The following is a 17480-nucleotide window of genomic DNA, read 5'->3' as shown; positions in this document are numbered from 1 at the left end:
TTTGGGGCATGTGGGCCTTTTTTCTGGATCTGCCTAATGCTAATGCACTTTCACAGAAATAGCTTAGAAAGGCACTGAAAGTTTGCTCGCTGTCTCCTTGTGGGGACGAGGACTGGAATCCGTGTTTTGCTACACCGGGGGCTTTCTTCAAAGTGCTTGAAATGGGAGCAAATAGTCTGTCTGACCAAGGAAGGCAGGGTTTGCTTCTGGCCACTGTTGTTTGGGGACTCTACTCCCTGTCTCCTAGCCTAGGACCGGAGTTCCATAGTCCTGGCCCAACTTCCTGCCATGCAGGAGGACAGATCAACATCTGGACCCACAGTTGCCTTCACCTGCCACCTATTGCCAGGCTTCCCAGGAGATTGCTATGGAGTTCACTTGTGACATCTGAATTCCAACATCCTTGAGAGGAAACCAGGTCACCCTCATCTCATTCAGCTCCAGACTGTGTGGCAGGACCACGGCTCATGCCCAGTGGGAGCGCATCGAGGTGTGGCATAGCCTCCTCAGGTGGAGGTTACCCAGCAACAAGCTCCCAAGAGTCCAGCAAAGCCCCTGACCCAGGCCTAATGCTAATACCAGCAACAACCGTGTACCACCCCCAACCCTGTAAGGAACCTTAATCCAACCTAAACCCAAATCTTACCTCACCCTCACCCACAACAATCTGAATCCAAGCCCAGGCCTCACTACCCAACACTAATGCTAAATAAAATAAATGACATAACCCAAACCCCAACCCCAACTCCAGTAAATCCTATTGTGCTCTCGACCCTGACTTTAACTCCAACGCCAGCCTTGCCCTAGGGCAGAGGAAACATGGAAAGGAAAGATCTTTGGGGAGAGAGTCACAACTGCCTCACAATCTGGTGGACTGGACCCACAGCTGTCTGCAATTAGTAGTTTGAAATGTGCTTTGAACAATTGTCCTTTGGGTTTAAAATCTCATAGAAGACTACTGCCGTTATTAAAAGGCTTAATACACAGAAATCTCTTTGGAAGAAAGCAGACCTTGGAAGTCCAGAGCTGAGAACTATTTCAGTAATTTCTTCTATGAATAGCAGGCTGGGATGGAAGTTCTTCAGAAGCTCTTCTCCCCCACTCCCTGGTCTGCAGGAAGTCATCAGGAAATGGGATTATCTGCAGTTTGCAATTGATGAATAATTGCCAGCTTCTATGAAGGGGGTGCTGTGTCACAGATTAGAGAATCCAAAGGGAGAAGCTAGGTTTTTAAAGAGACCAACATGTGTAACTTGGACTTCTACTCCTCCCAAGCCTGAAAGCCTGATTCCAATTCCCTGCTTAGGGCCCACCGGGTACACACCGGACTGAATGTGAGAAGGTTAAATGGGGGTCTCCCAAGCCTAGCTCAGAGCATGAGGCCCTGAGGTGAGTCTCAGCGATGTGTTCCTTGGAGAAGGCGGAGGTCAGTCTGGAAATGTGACTCCACAACGGGGCAGTCAATCAAAGAAAACAGACAAATAACAGAGACCCAGACACAAAGCCCAAGGGCGGTGGGGAAGGGGGAGTACTGAGGGCCAGCAGGCAGGAGGGGGGGCAAGAGTCTGGGTCCAGATGCCCCCCATCCCTGGAGTTTACATTCTCACAGGCTGAGTTTGTATGAAAAATTCAGATTCCTTTTTTTTTTTAAATTAAGTCATAAGATTTGTACATATTTAAAAGATATCATCTGGTGTTTTTATTATAATCATTAGCACATATTAGTTGTGCAAAATAATGGGTTTCTTTGTGACATTTTCATACATACATATAACATATTGTGATCTTATGCACCTCCCAGTGACCCTATCATATTCCTTTTTGAATAATCTTTCATTTTTCAGATTGGAAAAAAAAAATGAAAGAAAATTTAGGAAGTATTGAAAGTTTGGGGAAGCAAATTAAAATAAACTACAACCTTTGACTTAAGTCAGGGTCACTTAAAGGGGCAGGATATTACCAGCATTTAATAATTTCAAGAATGTATCCCTCTCTACCCTCTAAATGCAGAAGAACCCTTTAAAAGGAGGAGGAGGAGGAGGAAGAGGAGGAGGAGGAGGAGGAGGAGGAGAAGGGGAGGAGGAGGAGGAGAAGGAGGAGGAGGAGAAGGAGGAGGAAGAGGAGGAGGAGAAGGAGGAGGAGAAACTCTGCTCCCTTTCTTTGTCTGATACTGATTCTACTTCCTGCATGCTGAGGGAGGGAGGTGGCAGAAGGGCTCTTGTACTAGGTCTGTGTTGGGCCCTGGGCTTCAGCAGATGCATCCTTTCTTCAGGGTGCTCACACCTTTGGCAAATGTCCCAAAGGCCAGTCCCACTGCACACACACTCATGTGCTCACACAAACCATGACATCACATACAACCTGCACAGTCCCGCACAGGGATTCTCTCACCCACACACTCATATGCACCCACCACACTGATGTAGACAGTCACAGGCTGCACACTTGAGTGAATTCACCCCCCCCACACACACACACAGCACTCACACTCTCATGCATCCTCTGACACCTCAGTGTCACACACGCAGATGTAGGTCACAACACACACTTAGGCAGTTACTTTCCTTGAGCCTTTATGGAAAGCTAGCTGTGGCATTTATTATGATGCAATATGATTCATTATATAATGTCCCTTCCTCTGCCTCAGCCCCAGAACTTCATTTCTGTAAGCCCATCTTCCCGTACTGTGCCTGGCACATAGCAGGTGCTCAGTGACTGCATGAATTTTAAATATCATGATTAGGACTTTGCCCCAGAAGCAAGCGTTCTTCTCTCTCTCTCTCTCTCTCTCTCTCTCTCTCTCTCTCTCTCTCTCTCTCTCTCTCTCTCTCTCTCCCTGGAGTTGGAGTGGGGAACACCTAAGGGAACCCCTCAGAAAAATGCCTGGTTCTGTGACAAGGTTCTTGGCTCGGCTCTAGATCCATCCCCTAGGGACACATAGCCCGACAGCACCCATGGATCTTTGCTGGTTGTCCCAAGTGTGAGTACAGGAAGCCTGTGACCTTGTGAGGAGAGGCAGGAGAATGTCAGATCTACGTGGCAGTCTTGACCCGCCCCCCTTGTCCCCACCAATCTTTCCCTTTCTCCTCTTTTCACAATATTAGTCCTCAATAAACCTTTTGCACACTTACTTCCAAAAGGAGGAGGGGAGGGGAGGGAGAGAAAAGAGGAAGAGAGGGAGAGGGTGACAGAATGGCTGCCACTCTGCAGAGGGTGACCATGGAGAGGTGGGGTCAGATCCAGGGCGCCCCAGTCGCCACAGTTTTTCTGTGCTGAGAAAATTCCAGGCCATGCCCAGGGTCAGACCCAAGACCAGCATAACTTCAGAGCCTCCCACCACTTTCCCTGCCACGATATCTGGTCAGGTGGGGCCATCATCAGTCATCCCAGATGCCCTGCTGGCGCTGCAGGACCCTACCCCCACCCTCCCAGGTGCCTTCACAGCAGAAGCACTAGATGCCTGTGGGAATGGGAGTTTCCGTGCTGCCCACACCACATTCCAACACCAACTCAGCCAGGAAAGGCAGGATCTGCCCCTGTCCCCCCCCCACACACACACACACACATCCCACAGTCCACCAATCCTTGGTCCCCTCTTCCCTCCAGCAAGGCTTCAGGACAGACTTGCTAGTTTTTGGGCGGTTTCCCCCACCCCCAGGCTTTGAGCTTGCTCTCCACCTCGGGACTCATTAGCATTTTTAAGGTTCTGATTGGCAAACACATCCTGCCCTGGGATCGTCCTCTTCCTTGAGGCATTAGCACCTTCCACACGCCTTTTATCACCCCAGCCCCGCTGGCCTGGGGGTCAGCCTTCAATCCACAAGTGTCTGGGGAAGAGACTGGAAGCTAGTCACACTTCCCTGGCACGTTTCACAGCCTGTCCCTTCCCGTCGGAGGCACGTCCTGAAGTCGAGAGCCCCCCTCACACTTTCTCCCTCCCCCTCCAAGAGGTGTTCCCATAATCAGTAGGCATCAGTGGACCCTAATCAACCCCCTGTTTTGACTATTTTAGCGGCAATAAAAGGGCCATAAAGAGCAAGTGAGCGGGCCCTGTAGGAGCATGGAGCGCCTTCTCAGTGATATAATGAAAAACACCAAGTGCTTCCTCGGAGCCCGAAGTGACAGCCCTGGCAGCAGAGCTATTGGAGGAAGCCTAATTATGCTATAAATTAAAGGGCTTTTTTTTTTCTACCCAACATTATGACCTTTAATAAGATTGTTTTTACAACCAGCTGTCAATAAATCATCCAGGAGCAGCAGTGAAGCACTCTCGGAGAACTTCTGTGAATTTCATTAGCTGCAGTTTATTTGGTTTTGGTGCTCTATGATGTTTTTTAAATCTCAAATTAAAGGCTCTGAACCATAAAAGCTAATTCAGAAAAGTTCCTGTTTTGGCTTCTAAAAACAAGTCCCTCCCTAATTGCAGAAATTAGCTGAGATGTGGCCAGGCCAGGAGGTCATGGGCCGGGAAGGAATGACAAGTGGCTAGGCACCCGCAGAACACGAAGGTGACAAGTCTCAGGATGGACAGCTGGCCCTACAGTGGCCCAACATGGGAGGTTGTGGCCCTGAGCACTGCTGACCTCAAGAGAGACAGGCCAGGTCACAAACGGGCTGGAAGCAGCTAGCCTTGCCACCTGAGCCAGTGTCCTTGGCCTCAACAGGTACAGGACCAACTGTTTAACCCACTGCTCAGAACTCCTCCCCACCTCCAGCTCTCTGGGGTAAGAGTTCTTGTGCTCTTCAAAATATGGACAATGCATGGGTGTTTCCATCTTCCTAAAATACATCCAAGGATGTAGATGAAGAATAGGATATAAAAGTGACATAGATGGAGGTGTCTGCTACGGCGATCGAGTACCCAGAATTAGCAGAGACAGGGTCAACAGAAAAAGAGGTGATATGTGGACACCTTTCAAGAAAGGCTGGGCAACAGTATATGCAATCCAGCAGCTGGTTGTCTGGCTCAGGTCAGTCGTAGGAAGCCTGGGTTTAAACCCTGCTGTTACAAATGGAAATTAGTGAAGCTTAATCCAACTGGGGGTTTGGAGGTGGGGCCTTTCGGGAGGTGGATGAAATTTGATGAGGTCATCAGGATAAATCCCCCATGATTGAATACTAGCAGCTTTCTAAGAAGAGAGACACCAGAAGGGACACACACACCTGTTCCTTGTCTCTTGCCATGTGATACACCTCAGGGCTTTGCCGGCAAGAAGGGCATCCCCAGATGTAGGCTCTTGAGTCACCAGACCCCTGAGCTAATTAAACCTCTTTTCTTTATAAAGTTATCCAGCTTTGATTATTTCTCTATATTAACAACACAGACCAATACAACTAGTAACAATGGTAGTAAGAGGAGTAGTTATATTTACCTCTCTAGCTCTCAACTTCATCATCTAAAAAAAGATAGAGCAGGATTAAACGATTTCTAAAGCCAACTCCATCACTGTACGGAAGTGACTCAGGCATGCAAACCCCCTGCTTAAACCCTTCAGAGGCCTCCCACTGCCTGCAGAATTAAGTCTAAGCTCCTAAGAAAGAGCCTGTATGGTTGGGGCCCTAACCACCCCTCCAGGTCCAGCTTCTGCCAGTCACAGTAACACACCTTGCATTCACATAGCCTTCAACATCTCGGCCCAAGCGCACAGTCTACGGGGTGCCTGGAATCCCCTCTAGATCCTCTTCCTACTTCTTCCAGGCACCAAAAGTCCCTTGGCCCCAGGAGTCTTTCCTAGTCCTCATCGCTGCTCCTCCACTCCCACAGGTGCCTGTAACACCTGGCATTTCTGCTACCAGAGACCATGTCATCTTACCCTGACTGCTTTTTCTGATCTACTGTCCCTGTCAAAGTAGGCAGCATAGACCACATCTGTTTTGGTCTTCTTGATCCACAAGTGCAATGCCAACCTTAGCTTATGATATGCTCTTAAAAATATTTGCCAAAGGAATGCTAAATAACACAGCACATAGCGACATAATACATAGAAAAAAATCTTATGCAGAAATAGAATAAAGGTTATTTTGTAAACAGCTATTTATTTTGTAACTAGGAGTCAGGTCATTATGGACTTGTCTTTGTTTTTGTTTTGAGATGGGGCCTCACTGTGTTGCCGAGACTTGCCCTTGAACTTTCGATCCTCCCGCCTCAGCCTCCCAAGTATCTGGGATTACAGGTGTGCATCACCAGGTCCAATTCATTGATTTCAATGAAGTGATTCTATTAGAAGACTGTCAGAAAACAAAACTAATACATCTAACCATAGTCTTACCACCTGACCTTCATTTCCTTTTTTAAATTTATTCTTTATTTTTAATTTTTTTAAATTTTTTTTTGCAAAGAAAGAGAAAGACAGGAGGAAAAATTAAAGGGCTAAATCAGGCAAGTCTGGACTTGAAAAGATAGGACCTAGGGAGGTCCTAGGGAAACCAAGGCTGGAACCCACGGTCTCCACATTCCCCCATCTGCTCAACTTTCGTGGCTCAGAAGTCTTTTCTCTTAGGACAGAAACATCAATGGGTCCTAAACTTTCTGAATGAAAACCATCCGTGAGGCCGTGAGTGGGAAATGAGATGCCGCACCTGGGCATGGGTGCCTGTGAAGGAAGCGGCCATCCAGGCTCACCCGGGCTCCCTTCGGTTGCCTCATTCATCAGCTCCCCAGGTCATCGGTGTGTCTCGCTCAGGCTCACAGGTCTGGTTTTTGTATAATACACATTTCCCCTAGTTTTTATTTCATCTGTTTTTTTCAAGCAGCCTTTCCATTATTTCTGAACATTTGAGTTGAAAAAAAAAAAATGTAAATTACAGACGCCTGTGGATTGACGTAATGTGAAAAGAAGGCGGCTGTTTCCCCTCCCTCCAAACAGGGAACAAGGCTTCTACAGCTAATAAACCCCTTAAATCTCACGAAGTCCATTTCAACATTTCTCAATGGTTATTTTCAGAAGGGAAAAGGAAAAAGGAGAATGGAGGAAAAGTGTTTGAGGCTGGGTCATGGCAGGAGGGGGACGCTCCCAGTGATGCAGATAGTCTGTCACCTCCGTGGGGTCCAAGGGCGCAGCTGAGCCATGTTGAGCCTGGAAGGAGAAAGCCCCTGGGCTGGGGACCAGCCTCAGAAAGCCTAGTAGGGAGGAGAGATTGTGCAGGTGCAGGAGGGAGGGATTTCACGGTATAGTCGGGTTCTGGAGAAGGTGACAGCAGAGGAATCGAGAGGGCCATGGGAAGGCCCGGTTTCCACACCACCGCTGGGGTTGTGAGCAGGGGCAGTACTGGTAGGAGCAGAGAGTGAGGAATCTACCTGGGAGGCAGAGCCAACATCATCTGCCAGCCTACAGACTGGGAGAAAAATCTTTACTACATGCACCTCAAATAGAGCACTAATCTCCAGGATACATAAAGAACTCAAAAAACTTAACATGCACACCAATAATAATAATAATAATAATAATAATAATAATAATAACCCAATCAATAAATGGACTAAGGAACTGAACAGACATTTAACAGGAGAAATACAATCGATCAACAAACATATGAAAAAATATTCATCATCTCTAGCAATTAGAAAAATCCAAATCAAAACTACTATGATTTCATCTCATTCTAGTTAGAATGTCACAATTATCCAGACTATAAGCAACAATAAGTGTTGGCGAGGATGTGGGGGAAAAGGTACATTGCTGGTGGCACTGCAAATTGGTGCAAGCACTCTGGAAAGCAGTATGAACATTCTTCAGAAAACTTGGAATGAAGCCAACATTTGACCCAGTTCTCCCACTCCTTGGTTTATACCCAAAGGACTTAAAATCAGCATACTGCAGTGACACAGCCAATCAATGTTATAGCAGCTCAATTCAAAATAGCTAAACTAGGGAACCAACCTAGATGCTCTTCGACAGATGAATGGATAAAGAAAATGTGGTACACATATACAATGAATATTACTCAGCCTTAAAGGAGAACAAAATTATGGCATTTGCAGGTAAATGGATGGAGCTGGAGAATATCATGCAAAGCAAAATAGCCAAACCCAAAAACCAAAGGCCGAATTATTTCTCTGATAAGTGGATACTAATCCATAATGGGATGGGCGGTAGGGAAGAATGAAGGAACTCTGAGTTGTGCAGAGGAGAGTGAAGGGAGGAGAGTGGTGTGGGGATGGGAAGGACATTGGAATAAAATGGACATTATTACTTTATAAACATGTATGATTATACTACCTATATGACTCTACATCATGTCCAGCCAGAGGAAGGAGAAGCTATGCTCCACATGTATTCAATGTGTCAAAATGCATTCTGTCATTTATAACTAAGTAAAACAAATTTAAAAATAAAAAAATTTTAAAAAAATTTGCTTCCAAAGTGACATGTCATTCCAGAAGCAAACGTTCTACTAACAGTTGAGAAGTCCCTCTCTTGCTTTCTCTCTCTCTCTCTCTCTCTCTCTCTCCTGAGCTTAGTTGGCTAGAATTTGACAATTAGAGAAAGCAGAAGGGACAGCAAACTCCAATTGGAAGTACCCCGAGAGAAAGGGTGGTAGGAGATGCCTGGTGCCTCCCACATGTGTCGATGATCTCTGCTATTTAGAGGCTTAAAGCACACTTTGGAGTTTCTGGATTTACCTCCCAAAGAGATCCCAAACAAATCAACCAGAACTTCCCCTCTATTTCTTTCTGGTTTGAAAACAGTTTCTACAGCACTTCCACCTCCCCATCCATTGAAGAAGCTTTTTTTAAAAAAACAAGTTTAGCTCTTCCCTGCCAAGCCTGGACAGCTAAAGACCTCCAGGGGAAGACTTGCTGTCCCTGAGATCCGTACTTCCTTCCAGGCAGCTGCGGTGGAATGGAGGAAATGGAAGGAGATGAGGATCGTGAGCAGAAAGAGAGAAGTTGGGAACCAGCCTTTCCTGGAACAAAGCCAGAGAGGCGAGGGTCAGTCGTCATTACAAAGACAAATGCAAGTGTCCCTTGCAATTTGAACTGGCTGTGTGACTTCTTCACCAATTCCATGCTACTCTGGCTTATAATTTAGGGAGCAGAGGATAAGGTGTAAGAGAGCTAAAAATCTTTGAGCTTAAAAAAACTCACTTAAAAAATACAACTGCTTATCAACTTTATTCACCTCCTATTTAGATGTGAAAAAATGCTCTAGAGGGAGCTTTCCTGAGCAAAAGCCAGGATTTATTGTGTAATTCCCACAAATAGGGCTCACTGGTTTGCTCTGTAAGAAAGAAACCCAGAGGACTCACCCAGCAGGCCATGCAGGCCAAAAAGGGTCTAAGCCAGATGAAAAAAAAAAAAAAAATCCAATTCAGGACTTTTTTTTACTGCTGGAGTGGGTTGGAGAGCTGTCAATGGGCAGGAAAAGAGCGCATCTGGAATGTGACTCTGCCCCTATGTTGGCTGGTATAACTCAACATGTAAGTTTTTTTGGTGATTTTTTTTTTTTAATGGCCAAGATTTATCTGGCTTCTATTCATTTTTTTAAGTCCATGGTGAATATGATTGTTAATATGATACTTTTACATTTGTGTAAATTAAAAGCCATATTTCACTACTGAGCAGATGTCTTGCCTTCAAGGTTAAAAAAAAAAATTGCAAATTAACCTGTATGTTCCAGAACACTGATTTCTCAACTCATTCAGAAGATATTAAAAAGAAAGATCTTGCGATTTTCTTCACCCAGAGCCATACCTTCTTTTGCTGTTTTATAAAATCTGGTTCTGGAAAAGTTGGTGCCAAGATGTTCGAACCAAAAGTAGGCTTTTGGATGAATTTAATCAGTCCTGTTCTGACCATGGCAACTAGAGACTGTTACAGGCCTTCTGTGCAGCAAGCAAATTGGTCTGTAAAATTGATACAGCCATTTCAACTCCTAAAGAGATTTGAGAAGAAATGAGACAAAATCTCTTCCTTGCTTTTGGTCGGGCATCAGTTTTGCCCATAAGGGAATGTCTTTCTCATGGAAGTCCATATTTGGCGTTTGCTGTTAAGTTAAAAGCAAGACCAATGTAATAAACGTTTGGTAACAACCTCCCCACATACTTAGATTTATTGGCTAGTTAAATCTTTAATGGTTAAAGTTAAAAACCTTTTATTTCAATGGCCTGGGGATTTGCACAGCTGGAATGTTACGTTTTAATATATTCAAATTGAAATGGGAAAGTCAAAGTGACCAGGACATGGACTTTCTTTCTTAGATGCCCCCAAGCTGGTAGTAAGCTGACAACCTGCCCCTGGACATCCTTCCTCACTCCAAGTCAAGTCCAAAGAGGGGAGAGGTCAATCTAAGTGCTCCCTTCCTACTGTCAATCGCCTGCTCTAGTTCTCCACCTAAGTGGCTGAAAAATCAAGGAATGTATATCTATACTCTGATTCTGCCATCAAGTGAACCTTATTGGCAGGGTCACATGCCACTGATTTCAGCCATCTGGGGACTCTCTGGTTGAATTGTCTGGTCTGGAAAGATGCTACAGAGCAGCACTGGCAAAGAGGCTGGGGTAACTGACTTCTAGAAGTGGATCATGTGATCAAAAGAGCTGGGGAGAATGGAAAACCATCAAGGTATAATGGAAGGACAGGATTTAAGAGAAGGGGTGGTCCCAGCGGTTTGGGAGGCGAGGTAGGAGGATGGTGGGTTCGAAGCCAGACTCAGCAAGTTGGCGAGGCCCTAAGCAACTCAGAGAGACTCTGTCTCTAAATAGAATATAAAAAATGGCTGGGGATGTGGCTCAGTTGTTAAGTGCCCCTGGATTCAATCTCCAGTACCAAGAAGAGAAGGGGGGAGGGGTGGAGAGAGAGAAGAGGTGGGAGTGATAGAAGTGACAAGGGGTGTTCCTGTGCAAGGTCGTTTGAGGTTGCTCTACATGAACTATCTCACACAATCTCCAATGTAGTACTATTTTATTCTTTTTACTTACCAATAAGGAATGAAGGCTCTGATAAAGATATTTCTTACACTCATTCACTCACTTCCTAGGCACATGCTTGAGAAACAGATGCCCACACCACATCACCAACACACTCACCTACCTACACCAACATTCGGACTCACGCCTTCTTGTCCCACGCAAATGCACACATGCTTGAGCACACCAGAGGATTGCCGGACTCAGTTATTTCTTGCTGATCTTGCATATCTTGCTCAGATATGTCCTTGTTTCTCAAAGATTGACTGACTGCTCTCTGTCCTGCTGACAATGAGCCACTCGATAATGGCAAACCCTAAAAGATGAGGGATAAGGCATGTGAATCCGATGGCCAGGAACATAAGATAATCCAGAGGCTCCCAAGACAAAGTGAGATAAATAGAAACCTCCACAAACCACTTCCAGTCTCCTACCCTAAGAACCTGGGCTCTCAACTTGAAAAGGGCCAAAATCAGCCTTTGGCTAGTGACCTTTGCCAGTTCAAGGTTAAAGATCAAACCTGGGTCTCTGGTCATCGATACATACTTCAGCATCCAGGATGAAGGCTTCGGGCAGCAGAGGTCTGGGTCATTCTTGTTAGGAAACTCGATTGCTAGGTTTCTAGTGAATTTTCTAGCTCTGAAACACTAATATTTCTCACATGGAGGCTCACGGACATCCACAGTGGTTTTAATTTCAAGGTCATTTTGCTTTTTTTATGGGGTTTGATGTTCTCTGCACAAACACAGGTTTAATAATTGACAGAGGGTTACGCTGCCCACGGTGGCACTTGTAATTCAGGCAGGACAGTGAGACCACTCGGATCATATCGCCCACAAAGCCACGAGAGTCTATTCCCTGGCACCAGAGACCTTGCCAATTGCAGGAAGTTGAGAAATAAAAGAAATTTTTTCAAATAAAAAGATGTCAATTTAACAGCCAGGGACCTGGAAACAGATGTTCCTGGCCTAGACCAAGAGCCGCCCATCCGCCCGCCCATCCGTCCTCCCCGGGTTTTCAAAGTCACTTCTTGTCAGGTGCCCTGGTTAAGAGGGAGAATTAATGAGCTGTGCTCCATTTTACGGCTGCCGTCTGATGTGGGAGCTGTGTGCAGAGAGCTCCATGGACAGGCCAGCCCGGCCCCCAGCCCTTCCTCCTGCAGCTCAGCGTGGATCAAAGCCGCGAGCAGCTCGGCTTTTATAGCAAAATGATTAAAACCACGTGGGGCTTGTTTCCTCACACGTGACCTCCTGACAAAGTGCATGGGGGGAGCAGAGGAAAGGTGAACCCAGGGGTCTGTAGGCCCAGGGAAGAGCAGAACCCATGAGGCAGAGACCCTAGAAAATAAAAACAGACACAATCACACACAGGCACATATGCACACTGCTTTACATGGTCTAGCACACATGGAAACAAATGCCATTTTTTTTCTGAAAGTTGAAACAGCCCCAAAATGAACAGCCAGAGGGCCTCATTAGCCAGGTTATCTAGCCCCACGTAGACAAATTCATAAATAATTAGTTCCTAGTCCTTCACTAGTCCTTCTAGAAAGTGCAGTTGGATTGCACTTAGAAAATAAAGTTCAAAGGTCTCTTCTGGGCTTCAACCAGTAATTTCTCACTCATCTCTAGTCTTTGGCAAATAGACACAATGGAAAATTACGATCAACTGATCACCTGGTGGCTCCCCGTCCGGTGGTGTCCACTGTGTGATCTCCCCCTTGAGCCAGAATTGGATTTAGTGACTTGTTTCTAATGAACAGAATGAGGCAGAGAAGTTGAGATATCACTTCCAAGATTATGTTACCAAGACTGGCTGCCTCCTGAGCATGATGTCTTGCTCTGGAGGAAGTGAGCTTCCTCCGTACAAGCCTACAAGCCGAGCTGAACTGCGACAGGTCCACATGGCAGCCAGTAGCCTGCAGGGGAATGGAATCCTGCCAATAGCCACTAGAGTAAACGTAGAGGCAGGACCCTCACCCGCCCCCAAGTCAAGTCCCTAGCTCCAAGCAACACCTAGATGGCAGCCTTCTGAGAGACCCATGCTGTTCCTGAATTCCCAACCCAAACCCACAGGAACAGGTGAGACCGTAAACCTTTGTTGTTTTAACTGCTAAATGTGGGAGTCATTTGTTATTCAGCCAAAGATAACTAATACACCAATTTGGCTTCTCTTTGCCACCTGAAATTCACAGTTCCCTCAATCTTTTCTCCTCCCCTGTCTGACACAATGTAAGCATTTATCTTAGGACTTGCAGGCTGCTATCACAAAGTTTCATACACTGGGTGGTTTATAAACCACAGAAATTTATTCCTCACCCTTCTGAAGGCTGGGAAGTCCAAGATCAAGGTGTCAATAAAGTCAGTATCTGATGAGGGCCCACTTTTTTATTCATAAATGTCGCTTTCTAGCTGATAGACAGGGCTTGTCGGGGGACTGACTCTCTTATAAGGGCACTAATTCCAGGTATGAGGAATCCACTCTATGACCTCCCCAACTGCCCTACCTCCTAACACTGTCACCTTAGAGAGTTAGGGTTTCAGTGTATGAATTTTGGGGGCTACACGAGTACTCAGACCACGGCAGCAATCAACGAGTATTCACTGGGTAAATTAATGAGAGGAGATACAAACCTCCCAACTTTTAAACACCTACAGTCAACCTGCATTGTCATTGATACTCATGACAACTCTGAGGTTGTCATTATTGTTCCTCGTTTTACAGAATTTAAAAGCTGAGATTAGTAAACACCATGATATTTGAAGTCCCACAGCTAGCCCAAGGGAAAACTGCAGTTTGAGCCTACAACATCCTTTTCCCTACACTTTCTCCGTTGCATTATGTGGCTCTTCGCAGTTAATGGAGTGTCTTCGAGACAATGGTGTCTTCTCGCCTTCACAATGGATCTGGGAAAGAGGAACTGTCAGCATCATCTCTATTTGGACAGAGATTGGAATCAAAGCTCAGACAGGTGAGGGCATTTGTCTGGTTGACACAACTAGGGAACAGGGAAGACACAGTACTTCTGTTTTGTTTTGTTTTGTTTTGGGTACTAGGGATTGAACCCAGGAGCTCTTTACCACTGAGCTAAGTCCCCAGTCCTTTTTATTTTTTTATTTCAAGTCAGGGTCTCACTCAGTTGTTGAGGCTGGCCTTGAACTTGAAATCCTCCTGCCTCAGCCTCCCAAGTTGCTGGGATTACAGGAAAGTGCCACCTTGCTCGTTCATGAGCATTTTATACTATCACATCCCTGTCAGCACCTGGTGTTAACAGGTGTGATCCAGCTTTCTAATTCCTACCATCTCATCCAATCATTGTAAAGTGATGTCTCATTATTTCTTTCATTTGCCTTCCTCTGATGATTTAGGAGTTCATATTTTTTGAAGAGGGGGCTTTTCGGTTCTCTGGAATGAATAGAAAAGGAAAGATCAACCTACTTAACTGACTTGAGTCACCACTTACCTGTGAGAATACACAGTCACCCTGCCCTGCTTTGCAAGTGGACTACACTAGAGAACACAAGCTCTTCCTGCCTACTGAGGCTTCAGGGGAGGCAAGGAAGGACTATCTTATGTGTGCATGGGATTTTATTAAGAACCAGGTGTTTATAAAAAAAAAAGCAAATAACCCAATCAATAAATGAGCAAAGGAACTGAACAGACACCTCACAGAAGAATAAATACAAATGCTCAACAAATATATGAAAATGTTCAATATTTTTGAAAAATGCATTTAGAGAAATGCAAATTAAAACTACAATGAGATTTCATCTCCAGTCAGAATGGCAATTATCAAGAATACAAGTAACAATAAATGTTGGTGAGGCTGTGGGGGGAAAGGTACACTCATACATTGCTGGTGGCAGTGCAAATTGCTGCAGCCAATATGGAAAAGCAGTATGGAGATTCCTCAGAAAACTTGAAAAGGAACCACCATTTAACCCAGTTATCTGACTCTTCAGTATATACCCAAAAGACTTAAAATCAGCATGCTATAGTGATGCGGCCACATCAACGCTCATAGCAGCTAAATTCACAATAGCTAAGTTATGGAATCAACAGATAAATGGACAAAGAAGATGTGATACATATAAACAATGGACTATTACTCAGCCATAAAGAAGAGTGAAATTATGTCATTTGGATGGAACTGGAGGCTATCATGCTAAGTGAAATAAGCCAATCCCCCAAAAAACCAAAGGCCAAATGTTCTCTCTGATATGTGGATGTTGACTCACAATAGGCCAGAGGGATGGAATAGTGAAGGTTCTCCAGATTGGAGAGAGGAAGGGCCAGGGGTGGCCAGGGATGGGACAGACAGTAGAATGAACATTCCTAGATTCACATATGAATACACAAATAGGAATAACTCCACATCATGTACAACCACCAGATCAGAAAGTTATACTCCATGTATGTATGCTGGGTCAAAATACACTCTGCTGTCATATATGTCTAAAAAAAAAAAAAAAAACACAACTTTTTTTTAAAAAAGATATTAAAAAGAAGAAAAATAACAACAACCAGGTGTTTTGTATCTTTTACTCCACTCACGCCCTCTTCCAGCTCAGGGAACTGGTGACCCTAAAGGCCACACCACACACCTAGGTCCACGCTGCTGGTAAATGCCAGAGCCAGACCTCGCTCACAGGTCTCCTAGTTCAGGGATCTTTCATGCCACACTGCTCCTTTTATCTGGGTCTGAAGCAATCGGTGGAGGCTCCTTAAGGGAGGAACAAACTGCACCGGATGTTGTAGGAGAGGGAGGCCCAGGGCAAAAGAGGCAGCCAGATTGCCGGATACGGCGAGGAAATGCCAGGCCCAGGAGCCCACCAACTCATCAGCGTCCTTCCTGAAGAGGCGCTCTTGGGGGTGTCCTTGGAAGAGGGGCAGAAAGAAAGGCTCTCCTGGCCCTGGCTCTCTTGCCCCTTCTATAAAGCCCTAGGAGTCTCTCTGTGCCCCCAGATTTATTTTGCTTTCTTTCGCTAAATCAAACTTTATCAGACAGTTTTACTGTCAGCCGTTAAACCAAAATGTGTTTGTGCAACAGTAAACACCTTGTTACTGCAGGGAAGGATTACATAAACAACGGGGGGACCCAGGAGCCCGCTGCCTCCGCAGCCACGGAGGAGAGCAAACAGGAGGGCTGCGGGGGCATCCCAGAGTCGGAGGCAAGAGCTCGGGGCTCCCTCTGGGCTGGGCTTCTGCTGCAGAATGGAATGACAGTCAGAAAGGCATTGTCCTCTAGAGATCTCAAAGAGGGAGCCCTGGGAGGGGCAGTGGGGAGAGTGGAGGTACAGGGCACATCAGGCCAGGAAGGGGGAAGGCAAAGAGGGGGCAGGGTAGTCGGGGTTTTGTGATCTGGTGGCATGGTAGGGGGCTCAGTAAATCCTCAGCACCACATCAAAAATGAACAAATAAAATAAAGGTATTGTGTCCGTCTACAACTAAAAGAAAAAAATTTTTAAAGAGTGGGAAGGGGGGAATAAACACTAAAAGGAGTAAAGAAAGGAAAGTTAGGATTGAAGTCAAGGAAGGAGGGAAGAGTATAGCCACAGGGTGACCACTTGGATCTGAAGGGTTGGCCAAGGAGTGGAAATCTGGGAGCCCCTTTTGGGATCTAAGTTACCTGGTTGTTTACACTGGCCTGGGACGAGCAGCAGGTAGAGACGCTGGGTGTCTTCCCAAAGGCAGGGTCAGTGGGCATAAGCCAGCTCCACTGTCCCTCGCACTGGGTCTGCTCGGAGTCCCCAGGTCGCAGCGCCTCTCTCAGGGCACGGCTCAGCCTCCACTCGAGCTCAAGACCTTCTGCTTGGGGCTGTGTGCTGGGCTGAGAGCCAGGCGATCCGAGCTGTCAGTCCAGGGGAATGTGAAAGACTGTGGGGCTCCAGGGAGGCCCAGGTGCTGTGCAGAATGGAGAGGACAGCCAGAGGGAGGGGGAACCACAGGGTACCTGTGTGCCCTCTGGGCACCAGGGTCTGTGCCAGGAGCTTCTACATCACAGACTCTGATTCTCTCTCTCACGCCCACATGTTGGAACAGGATGGTCATCCCCGCGAACCATGCCACCTCTTCACATCAGCTATTTTATTGAATGTTACTATAAGGCAGGGACTCTGGCTCTATGCTTTATTAATCCTTGCATCCAGTTTAGGAGGTAGGTACCCTGATTGTTCCCTTTTAGAAATGGGAAACCAAGATTGAGAAGCTAAGTACATTGTCTGAGGTCACATAGCTACTAAGTGTCTGAGACAGAATTAGGACCCAGGTCCCTCTTAATGCCAAAGCCTGTGTTTTTCCTGCCTGGAGCCGAGCTTTGCCTGAACAAGCAGCATGCTGATGTCCCTATTGAAGAGGAGAGAGTAGATACCTCTTCACTAGCTGGGGTAACTCCTGGGATGGCATGGCCCCAAATCCCTTCTGCAAACACCAGAACATGCCTACCAGAGCCCTGGAAGCCACTGACCATTCAGGCTAAAGGTCTTACACACTGTCCCCAGCTGCCTGAATTTCTGACCTGTAGCATTCTAACCTGGAGATCATTATCTCCCTCTTTTCCTCCAAAAAACAGA

General features: G+C 46.1%; 1 long non-coding RNA gene across 7 annotated transcripts in view; it reads right to left on the bottom strand.

Annotated features, from left to right (window-relative positions):
- Positions 1-16882, bottom strand: part of LOC120884972 (uncharacterized) — a 58502-nt gene extending 41620 nt beyond the window's left edge. For 2 of the 7 annotated variants that reach the window (XR_013429028.1, XR_013429031.1), the window contains exon 1: positions 16538-16882. This is a non-coding gene — a long non-coding RNA (uncharacterized LOC120884972). The remainder of the gene's footprint in view (positions 1-16537) is intronic. The other 5 variants (XR_013429025.1, XR_013429027.1, XR_013429026.1 and 2 more) reach the window with 3 other exon arrangements.
- Positions 16883-17480: the final 598 nt, after the last annotated feature.

The sequence above is a fragment of the Ictidomys tridecemlineatus genome, chromosome 12, assembly GCF_052094955.1.
Source record: "Ictidomys tridecemlineatus isolate mIctTri1 chromosome 12, mIctTri1.hap1, whole genome shotgun sequence".
In the NCBI taxonomy this organism is placed as follows: domain Eukaryota; kingdom Metazoa; phylum Chordata; class Mammalia; order Rodentia; family Sciuridae; genus Ictidomys; species Ictidomys tridecemlineatus.
The sequence above is the reverse complement of the archived record's forward strand: the minus strand, read 5'-3'. Positions and strand labels throughout refer to the sequence as shown.